This window comes from Silurus meridionalis, chromosome 14 (assembly GCF_014805685.1).
Source record: "Silurus meridionalis isolate SWU-2019-XX chromosome 14, ASM1480568v1, whole genome shotgun sequence".
Classification (NCBI taxonomy): Eukaryota; Metazoa; Chordata; class Actinopteri; order Siluriformes; family Siluridae; genus Silurus; species Silurus meridionalis.
In genome coordinates, this window is record NC_060897.1 from 9,586,807 (window position 1) to 9,592,248 (window position 5,442).

The 5,442-nt window shown below is 38.3% G+C and overlaps 1 long non-coding RNA gene across 1 annotated transcript; it reads right to left on the minus strand.

Moving 5' to 3' along the window:
• LOC124396352 lies at positions 1-3,736 on the minus strand. Its single transcript, XR_006927761.1, has 4 exons — positions 3,616-3,736; positions 826-905; positions 369-434; positions 1-135 (listed from the first exon to the last, which is right to left on the minus strand). It is a non-coding gene; the product is annotated as an uncharacterized LOC124396352 (long non-coding RNA).
• Positions 3,737-5,442: the final 1,706 nt, after the last annotated feature.

Below are 5,442 nucleotides of genomic sequence, written 5' to 3' on the forward strand. Positions count from 1 at the left end.
AGAGAGAGAGAGAGAAGTTGGAGAACACGGGGAAGAAAGAGAAACAAGGTTGAGTGAAAATGCAGTCTAGAACTGTTGCACTGCACCTGACTGGGGTTGTTGTGCTGCTGGGGATATCATTGTCCAGCTGCTGTGCTGTAGAGGTTAGTTTAATACAGGTTTACATTAATTTCATATCTGTACATATTAACAAAGAAAAATACGTGTTTAAAAAAATTATTATTATTTCTGAACAAAAATCTTGTTCGGTCAAGATAAATTGCTTGCTTTAGTCAAGATAAATTCATAAGCTGTTGTCATCTTTTCTAAAAAATTTCTTGTGACAGGAGGTGTGGTGCAGAATCTATGTAATTATGCGTGCAACCCACCTATTTGAAGTTTTTTTTATCTTGTTTGTCAATAAATAAAATAGGCTTGTAACCTTCTTTCCACACCTGAAATTAACAAAAGCAGTTACTAAACATTAGTTAAGCCCATGTTTGTATAAAGCAATTTTATTTTAAAGGTCATTTAATGGAGTGAAAATGAAAATGAGACTTAATCCATTTCATAAAGATTCATATTTTAGAAACTTTTGACTTAAGAAAAGGTTTTTAGCATTGCCAACATGACTGGTTCAAGATTTGACAGAAAAACACAACTTATTGTTATTCTTTAGCACAAATTAGAGATAGAGTCTTTTTTGTTTGAAATTAAAAATAAGTTAAATAAGTTTATGAAGGCCACATCATACTGGTACTAGTCTATGATATTCACAGTTTGACAAACATAGGCTTTCAGTTACACATCAAATAACACTTATGAAAAATTTGTATTTTTACTTACTGCATTGAAGAAGTAACTTACTGCAACTGAAGAATGAATTATACCCCCAGCATTTCTGCTTTAGAGACAGCGGGCATTGACTGAAAGACAGGAGGTGGAGCTGGAGTTAGCAGAGCTGAAGATGTTGAGTTTTTGTTCGGAGTAACGAGAATGGAAAGGATTAGAAATGAGTTTGAGAGACAGCGCATGTAGGACGTTTTGAAGACAAGGTAAGGGTGGCATGATTGAGATTGTTTGGACATTTGCAGAGGCAGAACACGGAGTATATCGGTAGGAGATTGCTGAAGATGGAGCCGCCAGGAGAGAGGAAAAGAGGAAGGTCAAGGAGGAGGTTTATGGATGTGGTGAGGAAAGACATGCAGGTAGTTGGTTTGAAAGAGGCAGATGTAGAGGACGGGGGTATGGAGACGGATGATCCGCTGTAGCGACCCCTAATGGGAGAAGCCGAAAGAAGAAGAGTTATTCTGCTTTTCATTACAGACTGCCCCCACTGGCTATCCAGTAACACCACTTTCTTTTATTTTTTGTTTAGTGTACAGACTTACAAAGCAGACTTAAGTTTTTCTGCTTGCCTGATTGGGATTTTGGCCAGACAAAGGGTCAGAGAAACAGAAAGATGGACAGATATGACAACTACAGGTGTAAACAGTAAAAAAGAGAGAGAGAGAGAGAGAGAGAGAGAGAGAGAGAGAGAGAGCAGGTTCAAAAGACGAAAGTGGCTCTTAAAAGTGCCTTTGCTATTGTGTGTGTGTGTGTGTGTGTGTGTGTGTGTGTGGGGGGGGTAAAATTAAAGAGACTGTTGGAAGATGGCAAATTTAAAGGACCTGATAAGAGAAAAAAAATAAAGATAGAATTCAGAATTGAACTCCTTACAGTTTTACCATTTTATTCTTGATTAGTGTGGGCAGAATGGGCAGTTTCTGATTGTTTTTGAGTCATACAATGTGGGATGAAATGGGATTAGATAGGTGGAATTTTGATATCTCTGTTGTGCCAAATGACAGACATGGATAATAGTTTACAACATAGTTGCAACGTAACCTTCTTTAGAAAAGACCACTTGATTTGCTTTATTATATAGAAAAGTTGTGATGCACCACACTATTGTTGTCGTTATTAATTAATTTGTATCATTGGTTAGAGTTGTGTATATAACCCAGCCATTATGGATGCACAAGCCAGTGCACTCTTAGTGCCGGAAGTCAGGTGTGTCAGAGAAGTATGTGAGGGTGGTGCAGGACATGTATGAGGACGGTGTGACGGCAGTGAAGTGTGCAGTAGGTACGGTAGACTGGTTTAGGGTGAAGGTTGGACTGCATCAAGGATCGGCCCTGAGCCCTTTCCTGTTTGCAGTGGTGATGGATAGGTTGACGGACGAGGTCAGACAGGAGGCTCCCTGGACTATGATGTTTGCGGATGATATTGTGATTTGTGGTGAGAGTAGGGAGCAGGTTGAGAGGAGCCTGGAGAGGTGGAGATATGCGCTGGAGAGAAGGGGAATGAGAGTCAGTAGGAGTAAGACCGAGTACATGTGTGTGAATGAGAGGGAGGGCAGTGGAGTGATGCGGTTGCAGGGAGAAGAGCTGGAAAAGGTGGAGGAGTTCCGGTACCTGGGGTCAACAGTGCAAAGTAATGGAGAGTGTGTTAGAGAAGTAAAGAAAAGAGTGCAGGCAGGGTGGAGTGGGTGGAGAATAGTGACAGGAGTGATTTGTGATAGAAGAGTATCTGCAAGAATGAAAGGGAAAGTTTATAGGACTGTGGTGAGACCTGCGATGTTGTATGGATTAGAGACAGTGGCATTGAGTAAAAGACAGGAGGCGGAGCTGGAGATGGCAGAGCTGAAGATGTTAAGGTTTTCGTTGGAAGTGACGAGGATGGACAAGATTAGAAATGAGTTTATTAGAGGGACAGCACATGTAGGATGTTTTGGTGACAAGGTGAGGGAGGCAAGATTGAGATGGTTTGGACATGTGCAGAGGAGGGACATGAATTATATTGGTAAAAGAATGCTGAGGATGGAGCCACCAGGTAGGAGGAAAAGAGGAAGGCCTAGAAGGAGGTTCATGGATGTGGTGAGGGAAGACATGCAGGTAGTTGGTGTAAAAGAGGCGGATGTAGAGGACAGGGTGGTATGGAGACGGATGATCTGCTGTGGCGACCCCTAATGGGAGCAGCCGAAGAAGAAGAAGAAGAAGAAGAAGAAGAAGAGGTTAAAGTTGTGTATATACAATATAATTTTGTGTGGATTTGAAACAATTACTGGAAAATACACCAATCTGGCAACACTGTTCCTCATCTGAACATTTATAAATGGCTACAGTGTTGTTAGCTACTGTAATTTTGGTAACTTAAAACACACCATAACTAAATATAATACAATCTCCTTTATTTCCTTGCATGATTATATGTGGGAAAAAAAACTTGAATTTAATTAGCTACAGCATCTTAGCTAGCCTACTACAGAGTTGGTGCAGCAAGTTATATTTTTGTCTGCTGTCATTTACTGCATCCCAAAACTCCTATCTTGCACTTCTAAAGGTTCTAAACACAACTTCTTGACCTGACTTGTGTTACGTAAATGTAACGATTGTTCACATCTATACTGATTAACTATATATATATATATATATATATATATATATATATATATATATATATATATATATATATATACTGTATATGAATTTCTAAATAAAAAATAAGTTAAAGAGCTAGAAAAATGACACGGGGGGCGCCATTTGAGGAGCCCTGTCATAATTAGTTTATAGAAATCTATTATTTTTATTATACCTTTATCGTAGTCCCGACCCGTACACAGCAGACGACGAGCTGCAGTCTGCTTACCTAACACGTCAAATTTCAACACCACAGGTTCCGGTTCAGAGTTCTACAGAAGTCTGTGGGAATCCATGCACGTTGAAAAATTACGCCAAAGGGGTCCCAAGTGCGTCAAACGGTGACCTGGCCAAGGGATCCTTAACAAACGTACATATGTGACGAGTTGGGAGTGAGAGCGTGATGGGTTCTAATTTGCCAGAAGATGGCAGTGTTGCTTAAGGCAGGAGGAGAATGTGCGCAGGCAAGCAATAGTACAAGCAGGGAAAAATTCCGATTGTCTTATTGCAGCAGTGGCGGCCTGTGCATTTCACATCTATGGCTTTAGTGGTGTCCTACCTGAATGAATACACTTAATACGATTATTATGAGTCCGTGGCTGCAGAAACCATCAATAATATACGGAAACGCAGTATAAAAGTGCGCTCATGCAGTAAGAATGAATGCTATTGCTAGAACCCCAATAAACACAATTCACAAAGTTTCATTTAACTGCAGCTATAGCTGGCTATATAAATAATCTCTAGCAGAAGAATCAAGACTAACCTCATAAAATTACCCCGGGTTTTCTGTGAATTTTGTTTAAAAAATATTTTTCCATGCATTAAGGTTTTTCTGGGAATTTTTGTTAAAATTCTACAGGATAGAAAACGCAAAGGTATAAATAGTTTATTAAAAAAAAAAGCTCACAGTGTCCTCTCGATGTCCAGTTTTTCTTGAAAAGTTTGTTTTGACTGTAAACATGGCCCTGTAAATATATCTGGATGCAATTTCTACTACTCTTTCAGCCATTGTGGAATGATATTAATAACTATTAAGTCTACACGCGTATATTTAAAATTGTGCTTTTTTGCTGCAGATGTGGTTTGCAACCTCTGACTTGTGCGCTCTCTGACGGTCCAATCAAAGGACATACAACTGCCGACAGACTGTATGCCTGTTGGATGGTCCTTTATAACCAACTCGAAATATGATTGGTTAAAGCAACAGCTTCCGGCTAAATGTATTTAAGCTACATGTTACCGCAGTGTTCATTCTGAAGTCTCGAGGAATATTCCTTTGACCCTCACAATGCCTGAATTCTGATTTGATAGAAAGTTTAACCTAAACTTAGATTTGGTTGCACTGCTTCAACGACAGAGACGCTATTTTCATATGTGTTTCATATGTGTATTTATTTACTAATGCCAAAACCTATAACAGCATAAACTATTCAGAAGGGTTTTATTATTATTATTATTATTATTATTATTATTATTATTATTATTAAATTGTATTTCTTGAGCTGATTTATTTTTGTCAGACATAAGACTTCAAAAAGTTTTTTGGGTTTTTTTTATTTATTACTTGAAAGTGTCCTTCATGGGTTATTGTGCCTTATTATGCTAGATGCACTACCACCGTGAATATTAATACATACTATAAAATAAACAGTAAAATATAATTTAAAAATAGTTTTAAATCTTACATGTTTTATGCAAAATTTACAGGCAAACTTTATCACTGGACATGGGTAAATTGTTTTATTGTTGTGTATTTCAGTGACACTTTACAACCAGGAAACAAACAATTAAGGCATATAACACCTGCACGGTGTCCCGGTATCAGATCGAGAACAGATTAATAAAGTGAGTTCCTGTAAAACCTCCAGCCGGTGTCATTACTGATAGACTAATCATGTTAAGATAGGAAGATCACTTTAAAATATGACCTTCTTTATCTGTGAAAGGCAAAATACCAAAAATTGTGTTTCTGAATGACTGCAGATTCTTAACACATTGT